Source organism: Aulonocara sp. 'chitande type north' Nkhata Bay, linkage group LG13 (genome assembly GCF_057382095.1).
Source record: "Aulonocara sp. 'chitande type north' Nkhata Bay isolate Kocher_YH1m ecotype deep benthic linkage group LG13, A_spYH_male_GT1.1, whole genome shotgun sequence".
Lineage (NCBI taxonomy): Eukaryota > Metazoa > Chordata > Actinopteri > Cichliformes > Cichlidae > Aulonocara > Aulonocara sp. 'chitande type north' Nkhata Bay.
Window position 1 is genome coordinate 17,053,146 of NC_141356.1, and position 19,034 is coordinate 17,072,179.

The window sequence follows — 19,034 nt, forward strand, 5'->3', positions numbered from 1 at the left end:
ATAAAATTGTTTGATAGTGTTAATTTGGAAAGCCAAAACTCTAGCGGGTCCACCAGACCCATGAACACTGGCTGAGTAACAAAAATACGAACACCACACAAGGGTTAAAATGCCCAGTTACACGACAGTGGAAGCTGTCTTTAGAGATGGAGCAGGGCGTATTAAGTGTGGACTTACACAAGTGTACGCTAAGGATATGCCAGATACCCACCCATCTGTTTATGGTGACAGGGTGGACATCCACAAGAGACTTGTGGATGTCCACCCTTCAAAAACTGAACCAGTGTATCGGCAAGCTGTAAGGAATGCTCCTTACATGGATGAAATGATGATTCTTGATCAATCAATGGGAAGCTCATCTTAGGAAGTTACTTGACCCCAGCAACAGTTACTGGCAGACGAATACAGCCTTACACAGGAAGTGGAAGGCGAGGAGAATATCCACCTTTTCACTCCCTAAGTGCAACCAGTGATTGCAAAGAGGGAGTGTCAAAATGGGCTGACGTCCCCAAGCCCCTGCCACTTATAAACCACAAACAAGCGGTTTAGTATGGAGCCATAATATGAATATTACGACTCAGAGTTCTGAAATCCATTAAACTGATGATGACTTTGTTTAAATTCAATAATCTATAGTAACAGTTTATAATGAAGGTAATGATTCATTGAGAAAATAAGAACGTGCAATTTCACAGTAAATAAGGATAAGCTGTAAAAAACAGGAAATGTGCTTGAAATAATCATGAAGGCCAAGCTGAGACATGTCTGCAGTTAAGAGCGGAAAGATATGATAGAAAGTACGTGAGTAAACTGGAGTACAGAACTGGGAAAATCAGAGGATCGACCAATGCCAGCTCTGAATGGATTGCTGGAATTGAAGTTCTTTAGCTGATTTTGCCAAAATGGCCCAAAGACTTTAAAGGAGTGAAGCTGTATTGGCCATGCAACGTTTATATCACTCTCTCCAAATGTAGTATTAGATATGCCAGTCTCAGTTCTCTTGATTAAATTTTATTATGATGTGCCTGTGATTTCTTTCTTTGGCACTTAAACTTGCCTTTTGTTTAAGCCAGTAAGCCAGCTGATCCCACTTTGAGTAATACTCTCAGAACACAAACTCTGGCCTTTTAAATGGATACCTGGTCCAGACTTCCTGTATAGGGACACCTGAGATATTACAGGTACGCGTGGTTGTAAAGAAATTATTAAATATTTTTCGGTTTTTTCATTCAAGTATTTTGTGACAAAAAATAAATGAGACATGTATTCAGTCGCATTTCCTGATCAACTCCGTCTTCCTGTCCTGCAGTTGTAAAAGCAGCCCTAAGCAGCCATGGAGAGCGTTACACATTTCCAGAGCCAGTCGATCCCAGAGCAGAACAAGGACTACTACTGCCATATTCAACACAGTGAAGCCTGAGTACATTCGACCGCCAGAGAAAAGACACACTAGAAAAGCAGCTGAATGATATCCAGGACAAACCTGGCCAGGCGGGAAAGAAAGCATGAGACAGGAAGGAACAAGGGTAAATGATTAGCTTAACCTACAAGTTATGACCATGGTGATATCCACAATGTAATATGGCGTTATTTTCAAGGACAGTGGGGAAAAATGCTAAAATGAGTCACTAAATATACGGAAACACAGATTTTCAATGCATTTCCTTATTTTTATACTAGCCTAAAAAAAATAACATAAAAGAACCAAACTCATTGACCTGAGTTGTTTTTTTCTCCCCACAAGAAGTTAAGTCTTCACAGGGTGTTTATAGACTCCACATCATCAGCACCAAATGCTTATATAGTCATGTCATGTTTTGATTGCATGAGGCATCCAATGTGACCTTCTTAAATGCACACAACAGCAGAAAACAGTGTGTGTGTGATTTGTGAGCTCAAAATGATTCATCTGCATCCAGTTCAGTGTTACTGAGGTCAGCATGTGTCACTCTTATCTAGAAAAACAATACTGAATAGAAGAGAATAGAAAAAAATAGCCCTTATTGTCATTGTACATGTTCAATGAAACTGTGGGTGCTTCATGCTAACTGTGCAGGAATAAAATAAGGATGGAGGACGGTGCTTGCCTACCAACTATACAGTGACTACATTAATGTTTATAGCAACTAGAAAGATGGAAACATTTAAGTTAAATAATTTTACTGTATTTAAAGGTAAATTAGTAGTTTGAAACAGATGTTATAAAGGTATATAGCATCAATCATCCCGTTTCCACAGAAGCTAAAGCAGACAGCAACCATCAGGGAAAACGTTCTCATCAGTTGGTTGGTTAATGTTTCCGTTCACCATCCATTTCTTAAAGTGTTGGTGCCGGTTGGTTTTCTCTAGAAAGGGAAAGGGGAAGGGCGTGTGTAGGTCTAATTGAGCTGCACCTGGTTGAAAGGCAGCCAAATTAAATGAGCTGTCGTTTAGTCCTAATACCCCATTCAGGCTTCAGCTGTATTAGTTTGGCTACTCTTTCCAGACATTTAAAACAAAGACTTTACATTGCTCAAAAATTTAAATAGTACAACTAGAGCTGGGCGATAGAACGATAACGATATGTATCGCGATATAACTTTTACTCGATAGAGAAATAAAGCTATCGCGATAGACCTCGCCGCTCTTGTCCTCTTAAAAAAAAAAAAAAAAAAAAAAAAAGGTCAGCCAATCCAAATTAAGTAGCGCAGAGCCGAACCAATCACAGCCGCAGCGCCACGTCGCGTGACTTGTTACGTACCGCACAAGTGCCAAGCCGCACGTGTGTTTGTTTGGGAAGCAGCCAGCGCGTAATGGAGGAAATGAGTGCGCCGACTAGAAAAATCAACCGAGCGTGACCGAAGAGAAAACAGATGCTGGTTCCAATGCCGGAGAGATTGTCAAACGGAAGAGCCATAGAAGTTCCGTAGTGTGAAGGTATTTCGGCTATTTCAAGTCTGACAAAAAATAGAGTAGCGTGCACTGTAAATTGTGCCGAAAGCAAGTCTGCAAATACAATAAACTGGTGCATGCGTCACACTGCGCCACGTTATTGTTTCGGTGAAATGAATTTCTACAATACTGTTACTGTTAATTCTACTCTCTGCAGTGTTTAAATGCTTACATATACACACAGTTACTGTCCCTCCACACATACGACTCTGTTCTGCTTCTATGCCCCAGCTTTGTTTACTTTTTCCCACCGAGGCTTCTAGACTTCTGATTGGCCAATATTTCTGCACGGTTAGGAATCTAGCGCCACCTGCTGCTTTGGCATGTTCATAGCAGCGTTTTCCTTCATTTCTGCCTTTATGTGTGGACGGGATTATTTTTTTAAAACGAAAACGGAAAATCTCCGTTTTCAAAAATACCCGTGTACGTGTGGACGTAGCCTCAGTCTCTGACTGGAAGCGCTAATTCGTCATTCGGCTTTTGTCAGACTAAAGTAACTGTTAAAACTGTTAGAAAAGCTCAGCTATACAACAAGGAGAGATTGAGAATTTCCTTTTAGTTCTCAGTTTATTTGATATTGACAAAAGTTAGTCAGTTTTGTCTGTTCTTCTGTAAAACAAACTAAGATTTATTTTTAGAATTAATATTTTGCTTCTAAGTGGAATTGACAATTTAGTCTGTTTCGTTTGTTCTATTTTGAAACTTAAACGCTTTAGCGGCTGCCTTTTGTGTAGTTTGCAATATTTGCCTTTATTTATCTGAAAAAGTCTCATGTTCCTTAAGTACATCTACCCTGTTGAACTTATTATGGGAAATAAATATTTAAATAAAAACAAGCTGCTGATTATTTCACATTTTACTTGTGAGCAACGGCACATTTAAATCTTACAAATATAGTTATTTGGCTTATATCGTGATAGATATCGTTATCGCCTGAAATGAAAAAAACATATCGTGATATGAAAAAATCTCATATCGCCCAGCTCTAAGTACAACACTTTTATATATTATTTATTTAAATAGCATATCTCAGAAATCTCAGGCCAAAGCATCAACAAGTTACACACTCAACTGTTTGCGTGTCCGATGCACACGCAAGCTCATTTGAGACAGGAAGGTTAAAAAGTGAAGCAGGAAATGGTGATCAAGCACGATCAAAGGAGGGGTTGACAATTACAAGCCCATGTGTGCATATGAAAATGAGCATGCATGTGCGTGCAGCAGTATAAAGTGCCAACCGATATCACCAGCAACAGCTGTAGTCGCCTGTCCGAACTAATAGCAAAGCAGGAAACCTCTGAGATTTTATCTTAATAATCGCACAAAAGTTCTCTTTCACTTTAAAAAAAAAAAAATATATATATATATATATACACAACCTCAACAGTACTTTCAGTTTCAGCTATAAAAAGTGAAAATTTATTGTGATGTAAACAGAAACTAAAGCTCTTGTGGCAACAGGCTGCGGTTTGAGTGTGGGGAGAGGTGTTGCTCATTATCATCAAAAAGGCATGCCAACAACACAAAGGTGAGAAACCCAGCCCATTCAGGGCATAAGAGCTGTCAAAAGGTCATGCTCTCCCATGAATCGGCCTCTTTGGTAAACGTGAAATGTAGTGGCCTTGTCTTTATGTAACAAACTGCACATCGAGTATCTACAACACCTGCATTTTTTTTTACTAAAGTGTATCAGCAAATGCCCAACATTAACAGAATTTCTTCCCCCCCATCAGCATTTACAAATAAGGATCCTATTCATGAATTTAGAGTAATAAAGCTGCCAAAAAAGCTTCAGTGTATTTCAGTTTCCACTCTACCCTCAGTTTTCTGACTTAGGTATTTAAAGCAAGAGAAAAGGTCTTTGTGAGGGAAAGGAATGGAGTAACAAATTGGTTAATGGTAGAAGATAAAAAGTAAGAAAAATATAGAACAAAAAAAGTATACTGTGTCCTCAACATTGTCTGAAAAAAGTAGTAAGAACTAAAAGGGAACTGGGCGAGCTCGTCCTTAACCTAAGCTCTTTCTCTTATCCTTCACCTCTCGTGCAATTTTAAAGAAAGATTTATTTCTTTTCCACTGCTCCAGTAAGATTAACGAAATAGAGCCCTGTAGCTTTTGCCTAATCTTACAAACAAACAGACAGCACTCATCACATGCACCTTGGCGTCAGCAAAGACATAAGCAGGCACTCTCTTCAGCTGCTGTACCCATATGTCTTGAATTGTTGTCTTTCACTATAAAATCTTTATTTGTGTTAAGACAATAAGACTCAAGAGACCATAAAGCAATCAGGCACAGCATTAAAACCACTGCCAGGTGAAGTGAATAACATTCATATTCTCTTTACAATGCAATGATGTGCTGAAAAACCTTGAGCCTTAACCCACAGCGAAGCACTCCCCCATCCGGATATTACCACCTGCAACACCATAAGAACTGGACAGGACCAACTTGAGGAAGACAATAAAGACTATATAGTCTTATCTGGGCCTTTAAATTCCCAGATTCCAAATCCGACTAAGCAACAATAGGACGGCTACTACCGAATAAAGGCTCCACTCCCAACACCCCCGTGTTAGACACAGCAGGAAACATTCAGAGATCCTGTGTCCATGACCCAATGGATAAGTTGCTTTGGTGGTACAAGAAGAACGTGCACAAAGTAGGCAGGTGGTTTTTATGTTCTGGCAAATCAGTTTCATGTTGGGTTTCACTTGCCCAAAATGCAATCCACAAAAGCAGCATTCTCCCAAATCTTTTCAAAGGATACTCGGTTATTTTAACCCGGTGCATTAGCTGCATATGTGGCATTTGTGGCTCTACCTTGGTTCTATCTCAGGAAAATGAGGACTCAAAAAGCAAGCACATATTATGGCAGCTGCTCACATAAATATGATTTATACAAATGCTTGTCTGAATCTGAAATGAACCACTTGCAATGAGTGGAAGGAATGATCCATTTGTTTCTTAGGTTTAACTTGTTTAATGTCATTTGTTTTTTAAAATGAGTCACATACTGAGCATGTATCCTCACAGCTCCTTAACAGATCAGCCTACCAACAAATGACTGCCTTGCAAGCAAACGCACAAGAACCTAACCGTGACTCTGGCAAAAAAGGAAAGCGCCCTAAGCGCAGGCTCTTTAAAGCAACACTATGGAAAATGGCTGGTGGTTTAACGCTCCCCTTCCTCTTTTACTCCCTACCTTGCAGAAACAAGGCCATAGAATCGTGCCCACTGTCTGACCCACTTTCCATGACAGACGTAATCTCCCTGCACAAACTTCAGCCTGTTTACCAGCCCAGGGGAGTGTAAGCCGGACCGGGCGGAATGTGCCAAGCTCCTCACACAGTGGGAGGAAAGCTGCCGCTCAGCTGTACCGACGATTACACCCGCTGAGCTCATCGGCCCTCTCTGATAAAACTACACACCACAGGCACGTGCACACTTAAAGAACGCTGCAAACACAAAAAATCTCCTCTCAGCACGAGCACACTGTATCATTAAGGTTTAAAAGGGTGCCAGCACACAGATGTTTGGCAAGTGGCTGAGTGGTTGGTTTGAAACTCAAATATAATCACTCAATGCAAGGATCCTGTCATGATTGGCAGCTTTAATTTGTCTGAGTGAATGTGCAATAAAAAGGCTTCTATACAGTTCACATAAACGCATTCATTCAATTTGTCCACTTATCTTCGACAGTCTACTTATCAGGCTGTCTTGACAAAGTAATACAACAATGTAGCGCTATGTTGTGCTGCTATGTTTTAAAAATGTACTGTAACAAATCTCCTGCAGCAGTATTTTTCAGATTAAGTGCAAAACACACCCAGAAAAAATATGAAAGATATGTAGAATTTTCCTTTTAATTGTGAAAGACTATCATTGATCTTCGCACTAAAGACGTTTTGTCAAAACTATTTCTGAACATTTGCTTCGTAATGACAACATTTCATCATGCAAACAGGCTTCGGGAATCCAAAATCCCTCACAGAAACAAAAATGCGTTACCAAAACTGCCATAAAGTCAACTGCTCATACTTCTTCTTCAAATATTGAAAGCCACTTTTAAAAGGCCGATAGGGGGTAAGCACATTAGTAATTCTGTTGGTGTTTAGCACAGTTTCATGGTGCTACTGAAGCTGTTCATCTACAAAATCATGCTAAATATTTAATTGAAATTAAAAAACGTAAACATTTTAGATGAAAAGGGTTCATTCCTTTTTTTTCCAGTCCAGACCGAGGCGAGACTGTGAGGCCTCCCTGTGTCCCCACAGACTGGGTAACTAAGGATACAGGCAGCACTGAACCTCCATTAAGACATCAGAGCTGCACTCCCGTCTGACACCGACAGCTCCGATTTCCTTCCTGAAATTGAGACTCTAAAGCATGCTGAGAACATGAACACACACTCGGGCCTGTAGCCAACACACCCTATGTAAATGTGCAAACGTGTATATGCAATACTTGCACTCTCCCCTCTGTTACACGACAAATCCTGGCCCAGTAGAAGCTGAAGGTTCCACAATTTATAGCAGTGATGAATTGCAGGATTCTTATGCAGGTCTGCACTGTGACGCAGGATTAGGGATTAGTGAGATAAGAAATCAGATTTAACTCTGGATTTTCAGCGTTGCAAAGCAGTTCGCTCCTTTTCCTCTGTTATGTTCAGGGGATCGATAAGTATAAAATCACCACCTACTGACCAATCAATGCTCTTGGAAACAGAATTCCCATTCGTTGGAGATCACTCTGGCTTTGGTGCATGGATAGTTAAAAAGTCTTTAGTTCTATAAGTCATCAACAAATGACAGCAATTCTCAGCTGAGAGAACTTTAATTCTTGTTTCTTTTAATTCCATATATAATGTAATAATAATATATTTATATAATAAAGTTTACTAAAGATTTACAAATGATATTCACCAATATGAACCTTTTTTTTTTTAGTTTGTTCTTGTCTTGTCCCCCTACTGTCAGGTCACAGTTGAAAAAGCAAACATTACGCTAACATAAATTCAGTGGAGGACAAAATTTTAATTGTAGTCAGACTTTATTTGGCAATGACATTGAAAGCATATAAACTTACACGACTAACAGTCGACACTGTTCTTTAACAGCTTAATGCCTGCAGTAACTGTTTTGCTTTCAAATTCCTAATACTTGTTGAATATTTGTCATTCATCAGTGTTTCTACACACTTTATTGTGAACATGTCGAAAAACCTGTGCTGCTCTGCTTGGTCGGTTATCAGCATTGCTACAATATGAAGACATATTCTGAGAACTGTTTAAATCTTCTTCATAATACAGGGTCTGATTCTAGACACCAGATCTAGACGTGTTTGGTCACTGATACAAACCCATATTTCCCAATAACACTGTGCACAACTTATATGTTTGCAGAAAACTGATTGCAACAGAGCACGTTATATACGCAACACTTTTCGCACCATGCATCTGTAGCTAGAACTCTTTGAAAGCCTACTTTCCTGCTTTCTTTTTAAGCTTAAATTAAATAAAAATGTGATAGAACTATACAGTTTATAATTATTTGAATTTCCTATTCTGAAACAAATTTTAAAAAGCTGTGGGGTTGGTTCAGTGACAAAATTAAATGCACTGGCTGCTACAACTTGCCAACATTTCCTCATTAGAGTTCACAATAAAAGGCAGACAATGGAAGTAAGATCAGGGGCAGATGGTGTTAATGCACGTCCCTCTTCTCTGTGACATTTCCAGAAAGGGGAAGGGAAGTGGTGAGATCTACACCAGCTACCCAAACCAGACAGAAAGGAAAAAGAAAAAGAGATGAGGAGAAGGGGGGGGGGGGGAGACAGAGAGGTGAAATGAGATGGGAGACAGAGAAGGAGAGGAGGGGGGAAGTCATTAACTCGCAATCAAGCTCTGGGAATGGCAAAAGAGTCCGTGCATTTGCTTAAGCAATGTACCCTTTCTCACTCACCCCTCCCTGTGACAGGTCAGCACCCAGGATGGATGGGATGTAAACTAATACCTGCATCTCTGAAGCCTGCATTGCACACAAAGATACAGTCAGCCAATGCCAAGCAGAGAGCTGTATCTTAGCGAAGCTGCCTCTGATTTCCACTTAGATAAACACACAGTCAAAACAGGTGCATATGTGTGTGCGTCTGAGAGACAAAGATCAGCGCTCTGCAGCTGCAGCACTCCCTGTCATGACTTTACTCGCAGAGTAAGTGAGTGAGTGAGTGGACATTACCAAATGAGGTAAAGTAGCGTTAATGAAGGAGCAGTTCATTCCCGGAGCCGTTTGCAGAACAAAGACAGTTATTAGCGGGCAGCAGGATGGCTATTGTCGCACTACACCCGCTGTTTTAATTATCAAGCAAAGTCAGGTGGCCTGCGAACTCACTGCGATATAAATGATGAGGTCCTCTTATTGTCCCGAGCCTGCGGTCGGTCTCAGCTGCTTAGCCTTCCAACCAACTTGCAGAGGCTAAGGAGCTAGCTATCGTCCCACCGGCTCAGAAGGAAAAAAACAAAAACATGGAAAAAACGGCAGAAGATTTCGTCCTAATTTCTCCGCGTCTTAGCTGCTTAAAAAAATAAAATAATGATAAAAAAAATAATAAAGCGTATCACGTAGGAAAAATAAATAAAATGGAAGCAGATTAGGGTTTTTTGGTATTTGCTCTCCCCTTCCAGGAGTCGTGAATTGCAGACGCTCACCGTAAGAGAAAATATCCACGGTGCTTTCTCTTTATTTTAAATGACAGCCTCTCCGCGGTGCGCTGTCCTTTGTTGTGAGCATCTCAACGTAAACACGGAGCCGACCCGTTCTGCCCGTTCTCCGCCTGCGAGCGTGCGCTGTAGGCGGGGACAGTGAGAGTGACGCCGCCGCACAGCATCCTGGGACTTGAAGTTTTACCTCCCCCAACTTGTACGAGACCTGTCAGGCTTTTCAGTTTACACAATTATTAGCGTAAGTTAAAGATATGTATATATATATATAGCAATATTTCAGGTTTACAGATATTGGGAATGCAGATAATTTATTTCTTGTTAATTTATCCTGGGTTAATTTATCCAGTTATATGAACTGGACGGGCAACAAGGGCGATAGGGCGGCCTTTAGCTCAAGTAGCATTGCTTTTCCATTTTCTTTTTTTTAAAAAAAGGAAAGAGTATTTACTTTGTTACTCACACAAAGCTGAGGTTATAAATTATGATAAGCAGCAAGACCCGTTAAATTTACACATAGGAGTAAGGTTCAGTCCTATGATTAATAAACCTATACACTAGGTCAAAGTTAAACAAAAAATAATTACAACTGAACATGGATAGCAGACTTAGAGAGAAATCTAGTCTCAGTTACTAAAGTGCAGAAACCTCTGTCTTTGATTGCAAAGCAGGAGACAAGCAGGAGAGACATTATCTCTAGTTCCTGGTGTGAAAATATGAACTCACCACACACACAGACAACAGTTGACTGTTAGCGCACAATATCGTCACCGCATTTCCATTTGTTTTGAAATTTTTAAGTGAAACTACATCATACGGACAAGCATACTGGGCCACCAACACTTTACATGTACAGGAGCTGCTTGGTCATGTAAACTCATGCCATCAAGGTCCTGGTGCACAATTTTTGTGCTGATGTTAATGCCAGAGGAGTTTTTGAACTGTGTGAAATATGTGCCCCAGCAGCTGGCAACCCCGCTCTTTAACTTTACATTGTCTTCCACTTGGTGCCTGAATTTCACGTTGCCATAATAACACATAATCGATCATGGAATATCTAGGAGGGAAGAAATTTCACCAAATTACCTGTTACAGTACCACACACGAATTCAGTGAGCTTTTTAAAATGGCCCATTCTTTCACTAATGTTTGAAAAGTTAGAATGCATGGCCAGGTGCTTGATTTTATACTGATTGCTGCAGAAGAACTAAACTACTATTAACCAAATAATTAAGTTAATCTCAAGATACAGTAGCTTATCTGTCTTGTGGGTCTTTTCATTACCAAACTAACATAATTTACCATGACCTTTAACTTTACCTTTATGGACAGGTTGGACCCCCAAGACCTGTCCATAACATTAATGCTGATATAGATACTGGCGGCTTAGACTGACAGATGTTCTGACAGGCCAGTGTTTGCTAGGCCTCAGCTCCCCTAATTCAAGACAGTGAACTGGACAACACCACTGTGTTTGTTCTGCTGGTGACTTTAAAGTATTTTTAATGGACTACTTTCTAATCCAGATCTGCTAACTTCTGGCTTTTATTTATTTATTTTTTACTTTGCTTTCTTTACTTTATGTGTAAAAGCCAAAATTTTGGTGGCTAAATTGCTAACTGGCTAAATCGCTAATGGCTTCAAGATTAGGAATATAAAACCAGTGGCTCAAGCAATAGTGGCTGCATACATCTGTCATATACAAGCTATGGTCTAAGACTATACTCATATAGTATACTAACTCTTAGTATACTAACTCATACTAACTCTTTGTTATGAAGGGGAAACGACCATACACAGTTTGTAGGAAATTCAGAATAAGTATAGAATAATATATCAGTTAAAGGTGTGTCTAAAACGATATGTTTTATGAAATAATATAAAAAAGGGGGGGAAATGTGAAACAATTTACATCTATCTATTTTTTAGCCACTTATTTATCTCTGCTGCCACGAGGACTGATACAGGACATCTCAATAACTCTTTAACACCAAGCAGGTATGCACGTATGCCTAGCAGAGAATCATCTGTTTTCTCATGTTAATGAGATCATGTTAAATTGTCATGTTAACCGTTTATTTCAACTGTTAACCAAGGAACAGTTGGCAACAGCGGCACCACCATGCCGTTTGACAATTACATGTAACTACTAAAGTTACTTCCCAGCATTGCTGCTGATACATTGGTACAGCTGGCCGTTAACACACACAAGGGTAACGACGGCTCGTATCTTTCACATTATGTACTTTTGCAAAGCCTTCTTAATATCTCTGCTTTTAAGAGTTTGGTAATGCTCCAAAGTAGAGTTTCAAAATAAAACCTTTATATTTCAAACATATGTGCGTGCACAAGACTCACGTAGTTCATGCAAAGTAGGATTATAAGTATGAGTTGTATGCATGAGTCAGTCAAGTAGTAGTAGATCTGGAAAGACTAGTTGACTTTCACGACACTGTATTTTAATTATGCACTCACTACAGATGTGGTAATAGATAATGGTAATAGACTGTCTTAGTAGGCATTTGCACTGTCTCTACTAGAATAAATGCACTGAAACTGAAATTATTTTTATTAAAAAAGTAAAATCTTCTTTTAATCCACATTTGGATGAAATAAATGCTCATATCTAATAAAAATAAAGTAAAATGATTTGATAAAGACCAAAACATTATGAGGTTCTTTTGAACACCAGCTATTCTGCTTTGCTGCCTCTCCCCTTTCACGTCAGTCTGTGAGATTCATGTGATAATAACTCTGTAGACATGCTGTACATGACTTCATTTTCAGTGAAAACACCTTACATACCATTTTTTAAAAGCTTTATCCTGGGTGGAGCTAACTGGAATGAAAGTTGTGTTACTGTCTGTCTTGCTGCCGCCGTCATTTTTGTCTTTATCTCCACCACGCTGCATGCCATCTTTTTCCTTTTTCCTCCAGTTCGTGAGTGTGTGAGCATGAGCGAGTCTGCGGGTGTTTTCCAGAAATCATCTTTTTGTTTTAGAAACCAACTTAACAGTTTTTAATGTGGTGAATTATCGGCTTTGTATTTGTTTTTGTTTGAGTCAAAATATTTCAGTATCCAGGACATGGACTCAGTCAGTGGAACGAAACTTTTCGGAGCTGTTTGCATAACGAGTCTGAGCTTTTTCAATGACAAAGCTGTCATTGCACACCTGAAGCATTAATACAAAGCTTGTGTTCCTGTCTAGTTTATATTAGAGCCAAGCCAGTATGTCTTGATTGGGGATAAAATAGTGCATACACAGCACCAGGTATGCTTATATAATATGTGGATCCAGAAACTTTAGCAGACCCATTGGTTTTTGTACAATGACACAATGTTTGTATAACCCCAGCCTAAAAAAAAGCTGGGACACAGTTTAAAGTTTAAATAGAACCAGAAAGCAACGATCTGCAAATAATATAAATCTATTGTGTATTAACAATAGAAAACATAAAATATATCAAATCTTTAATGTTGAAACAAGGAAAAAATTATCTCATTTTGAATTTAACGGCAGCAACAAGTTTCAAAACTAAAAGGACAGGGCAACAAAAGCCTAGAAGTAAATGTTACTGATAAGCAGCGCCTGGTGGATAATTTTGCAAATAAATAGGTTAATTGGCAACAGGTTAGTAACTTGATTGGGTCTAAAAAGAACATCTTAGGGAGGCAGAGTTTCTCAAGGTGGGCAGAGGTTCACCATTCTGTACAAAGACTGGGCCCAGACATTGTGGCATCATTTCTGAATAATGTTCATCAATGTAAAATTGTGAAGAGTTTGTCATTGTTTGCAGTTCATAGCGTTAAAAAGAGGTTCAGAGAATCTGGATAAATATTTGCACAAGGAGACAAGGCAAAAAAAACCCCATACTGAATGCCTGTGATGTTCAGGCCCTCGGGCAGCATTGCATTAAAAACACACATGATTCTGTCGTGTAAGTCACTACATGGGATGGGAGACATTTTCAGAAATCATTGTCTGTCCATTCACAAATGCAAGTTAAAGCCATATGTGAACATGATCCAGAAATGCTGTCATCTTCTCTGGGCCAAAGCTTATTCAGAATAGGCTGAAGTAAAGTGGAACGGTTTTCTGTGGTCTTTGAAATTTTCAGTGGAAAACATGGAAACCATGCTCTCGAGACCAAAGTGGAAAGGATTCATCCGGCTTGTTATGAGCGCTCAGTATAAAAGTCCACATCTCTCATGGCATTGGGAGTGTATTAATGCCTATGGGATTGGTAGTTAGCACATCTGCTCCCATCCAATGACCTGTTTTTTTTAGGGAAGGCCCCGCATATTTCAGCAAGACAATGCAAAAACGCATAATGCAGCTATTAAAACAGCATGACCTCATACAAGAAGAGGTGGTGAGCTGGCCGGTCTTCATTCCAGAGTTTTAACCAAATAAAAACATTTGGATGACACCAAAAAATGACAAAGAAAATCATGAAAAACATTTTACATAGCATCCCAACTTTTTTGGAATTGGGGTTGCATGACTGCTATAAATATTAATGTATTCCTCTGCCAGTTAAATAAACGAGGAGCTTGTAACTGAGTGACAGAGAAGTGGAGAGTTTTTAAGTACTTGTTTTTTTAAATTATTTTTATTATTATTTATCCCCATGTATATGTTTCCATTTGCAGTTTTTGTCTTATTTGGTGTTAATGTCTGTTTTTTTAGTACAGTACTTGGAAGATTTTCTCCTATGGGAGAAAATACAGTAACCCTATCTTATCTTGTCTCCCATTTGTTATGGCCATGTGGCCCAGTTTGTAAGAGTCGTCCTCTGTGATCTTTCAGGCCTTTTGGTGTTGTTAAGTTGGACAGTAAATCAATTCTCTTCTAAGAATGATCTCTCATAAAGCTTTTGTTATATATCCGATAGGTTTATTTTGGTTTTCCTAACGATGGCTTCCTTCTCTTGCGTTGACATATCCTTGGACCTTGTTTGGAGACTTCCAGTAAACAGCTACCAAATGTTTGTTCTATACTTGGAATCTTTTAATGATAAACAGCAGAACTCAGCAGGTCATGGAGCCCTTTGTCAGTCAGTTATCTAAATAATTTGGAGGACTTTGTTATTGTCCTAACACTTTAAGACCTAACTGTATCTTATTGTAGAATTTAGCAACCCAGTAGTCAATGAAGGGATTGGAATTAGAGCTAGTTTTCTGAAGTGTGACTGATTGATGTTATCTCATATGAAGATAATATTAAATAATAAAAATAATAACAACATAGTCATCAGAAAGCATTGCAGCATAAGTGAAAATCTGCTACTTTTCAGCTGCTCCATCACTGACAAGGGGGCGCCACAGCGGGTAGCACTGCATATTTGATTTGGCAGATGTATACGCTGGATATTACATTTGTTTTTTCGCCAAATTATTTAAAATTACTGAGTCTGCATCAAATTATCAATAACCTTTGTCCAAAAATTCACTCCCTGTACGGAAATCCTTGAAAATTGCTTTCCTCCATACTGAAATGTATGCACATGTTCTTAAACCATTGATCCAAATTTTGTTGAAATCTGTTTGACAGTTATAATAGAGTGTGGAGGTGGAACTTAGAAGTAAAGTGTATAAATCATCTGACCCATATATAAGAAACAAGCATGGTCGTAATAGCCTTAGTTTAATTATAGCCATGACACACACAACAAACATGTGGTTCCTGTCTGTCTCTCACATAGTGACTGTCCAACGAAGGCAAAAAAAAAAAAATGCAACCAGCAAACAAAAACACTTAAATCCCAACTTTATGCTTGAGAACTGCTGGTGAATACAGGATGTTATGTAACATTTCAGAGCTGTTGTTCATCACTAAACATCGCTAGATCACATCATTAATCCACAGGAAGGAAACTAGTTTGGTGGCTCAGACCAGTTTCAGCAGATATGTGAAAGGTACAATTATTCTAACACATAGTCAAAGAGGACCAGTTCATATTCCACTTAATTAAAAAAAAGAATAGTTAATAATGACGTACGTTAGAAAAAATATTTTCCCAAACCTTAAAAATTAACACGTAGGAACAAACTAAATCTCACTGAAATGACCTTTTCTCCTTCAAAGACTTGGGAAGTGAAACCACACCAGATGTGGTGCAAAAAAAATGACTGCAATACGGCCCCAGCTGTGTGTATATAACGCCCAAAAGATCAGTCTTACCAGAAGACCTTCATGTTTTTTGATGATGCTTGGATGTATATAGTTGGATAGAGTGGGAGACAACTCATTCAATGTGAGAATGAGTGGAAAAATCAGGGGAGGCCAAGAACACGTTAAACTGAACTCAGCTTTGCTCACACACACACACATCAGCACAGAGACAGACTTATTTTTATGCTGCTGAGATGCTGTAAAACACACACTTACGTTTCCTAATAAAATACACGCCTGCTGCTCCACTGGATGCCAGGAGTGAGTAGTGGGCGTTGTGAGCTGAAGTGGTTTTCAACGGGCTTCAGAGACTGAAAGAAGACTCTGACTTTAAGGCTTTGAGTTAAGAAGCATAAGAAACCATGTGTGCAGTATGCATGCACACACACACACACATAGACACACACTTCCATACACACACCTTGCATAATCTTTGCACACATTTTAATCAGTGTTTGAACCCTCCTGTTTACGTTGCTACGGTTACAACACCAACACTGCTCCTGGTCGTTTCCAGGGTTGAAAGCAGCAGACACACCTTCCTTTGATTCCTCGGGTGAAAGCGCTTCAGCCAGTTCATTTCACTCGGTATGGATGTTTTGACAAGTGCGCCTCTGTGCAGGAGCCAGTGGGCTGCACTTCTGTGTAAAACATCAGGAAATTATGAAAAATGTAGACACACACTTGTGGCGCATATGGTTGGATTTAAACCCTTGGGGTACAGGTGGATCCTGCCGTTACTTATGTGTGCACATGGTAAAAAGCCTTGCTTGAGTCCAAAATGTGATATTAGCTTAAAGTTATATACAGAATAATGCCACAGTTATACCCTGTATAAGTATTTAGTAACAATTTTACTACTCAAAACTGGAGGACGGACATTTTTGAGAATGTATTAATGCAGTAAACCACACAGCAAGCTGTATAACTTGAATTAATTGCATTAAAAATGTTCCAAAAGGCACTTACGTCCACAAAATGAAACAGCTTGCAGCGATGTGGCGGCCAAAGAGTGAAGAAAGCCAATCGCATTCACTGACTTTAAGTGAAATAATTGCAAAGTGAGTGGGTCCTTGACCCGAGTATGAAGGAGAACACAGAATAGCACTGACTGACATATGACACGGCAGTAAATGTATTAGAGGTTACCTAGGCAACCATCAGCCACAAAGTGATGCTTGACGATGGAACAGCTTCCTGTGTGGACAGGGTTTAATACCACAATTGTTGCTGAGACTCTCAGTTTTGTCCAGAACAGATTAACAGAGGTGAAGCCAAGCAGACATCCATCAACCACAGCTCCTAATAATGCTAAGTCTAAAAGAACTACCCGACTTTGGAGCTGGCCTCAAGTGGCCAGTAGAGGAACTGCAGTTTTTGGAGCTTCTGAGCTAGCTTTATTTTTCAGCCCCTGAGGTTGCGGCTTGGTAAAGAATTAAGAAATTTTAAATCCGGATTTGACCCGGATAAATATTTTTTTTTAAAAAGGATTTAAAAATTAGGAAAATGCATGATAAAAAGACTGAACAAAAAAAAAAAAAACTTATAAAAAACTTATAGTAAAGAAAACTTATTTCTTCCAGCATCTTTGTAATCTGCACCATTGTACATATAAATATACTATACATGTTACTATTGTCTGTGTCATGTCGCTGTCTGAACCAGAGCCCAGTTCCTTGTATGTGTACACATACTTTACCAGTAAAGCTGCTTTTGATTCTGATTCAGTTTAAAGAGACCGTTTAAAGACAGTTTACATGAAGAAATGAGCAAAACCAAAAATCTGACTGATATAAATGCAGGCAGTAAGAAACTTCAATAAGCAATACAAAAAATGATGAGCAAGTGATTAAATAAAGACAGAGATGAACAAAACAATGGTAAATGGCCTGTATTTATATAGCGCTTTACTAGTCCCTAAGGACCCCAAAGCACTTTACATATCCAGTCATCCACCCATTCACACACACATTCACACACACTGGTGATGGCAAGCTGCATTGTAGCCACAGCCACCCTGGGGCGCACTGACAGAGGCGAGGCTGCCGGACACTGGCGCCACCGGGCCCTCTGACCACCACCAGTAGGCAACGGGTGAAGTGTCTTGCCCAAGGACACAACGACCGAGACTGTCCAAGCTGGGGCTCGAACCGGCAACCTTCCGATTACAAGGCGAACTCCCAACTCTTGAGCCACGATCGCCCCCAATGAAACACTTTAAATAAGCTCTGATTTTTAACTGTAATGAGAGAAGAAAAATGTAGTCTCCTGACCTCTGCTTCTTCTGCTGGTTGAATCAGAGACGATGGCTGCTTTTTTTACTACAGAGGATTTTTTTTTTTTTTTTAAAGTACATTTATTGGCATTTATACTTAAGCGTCTCACCACAACTAATCAAGTGCAAGTTTCACTAAACGAGCAGAATGTTGCTGTTTCTGTGTTCTGCTACTGAATGTTTTGACAGAGTTTGACCCCGGCTTCAGGTTCATGACACAATCTGGGTTTTCAGCCTCTATCTTGATGCTGTTTTGGAAACAAAAAGTGGATTAAAATAACTTTTTCATATGTTAGCCAAAAACTTATTTTGGCATCAATCTCCTCAGTTACAGCCACATAAACATATCTGTTTCCGTCCTTCCTTAATTAACTTGATACACAACCTCAGAATGATCTAAGCGCCCTAAATCTGAGCAAAAGCATCTGCTCTCATCCCATGTGATGCTGACTGTGGACAAAGTGTGTGGGATTGCACTAAGGCCAGTCTGTTCTCAGGGAGCATTTTATCCTTTGTTGTTGTTGTGCGATCAGACCAAAACATAGCAACAGCTGGGCTGTGTTCAGCTGCACAAGGCTGCATGGAGAAGTCTTCACTAGTGTGACAGGATTATGTGATAGAAACATGCTGTGCTCATGGGTAGCCAAATATTAAATAACACTACTGTCCTGTGTTTGAGGGGCCGGGCTAAGCACTGTTGTCATGCTGCCATGGTGACAGTAACCATGCACAGGGTAATGTTTACAGAATGTTTAGCATATCACAAAGCAACACATAGAGTGAATCAGTGTGTGTGCGCTTGTGTGTGTGAGTGTGCTGGTATTACGAGACTGAGGACTTTTGTAACTGGTAGGTTTCAGAATTGCTTTGAGAGAGTGTGTGTGTGTGTGTGTGTGTGTGTGTGTGTGTGTGTGTGTGTGTGTGTGTGTGT

At 39.5% G+C, this 19,034-nt stretch overlaps 2 protein-coding genes across 3 annotated transcripts in view; both read right to left on the reverse strand.

The window, feature by feature from the left end:
- peli1b (pellino E3 ubiquitin protein ligase 1b) overlaps nucleotides 1-9,754 on the reverse strand; it is a 52,395-nt gene extending 42,641 nt beyond the window's left edge. Inside the window, exon 1 of one of the 2 annotated variants that reach the window (XM_086258887.1) lies at nucleotides 9,324-9,754. The gene's annotated coding sequence lies outside the window, so the exon portion shown is untranslated. The remainder of the gene's footprint in view (nucleotides 1-9,323) is intronic. The other variant, XM_086258888.1, reaches the window with a different exon arrangement.
- abch1 (ATP-binding cassette, sub-family H, member 1) overlaps nucleotides 1-19,034 on the reverse strand; it is a 193,021-nt gene that overhangs the window by 97,260 nt on the left and 76,727 nt on the right. The gene's annotated exons all lie outside the window — the stretch shown is intronic.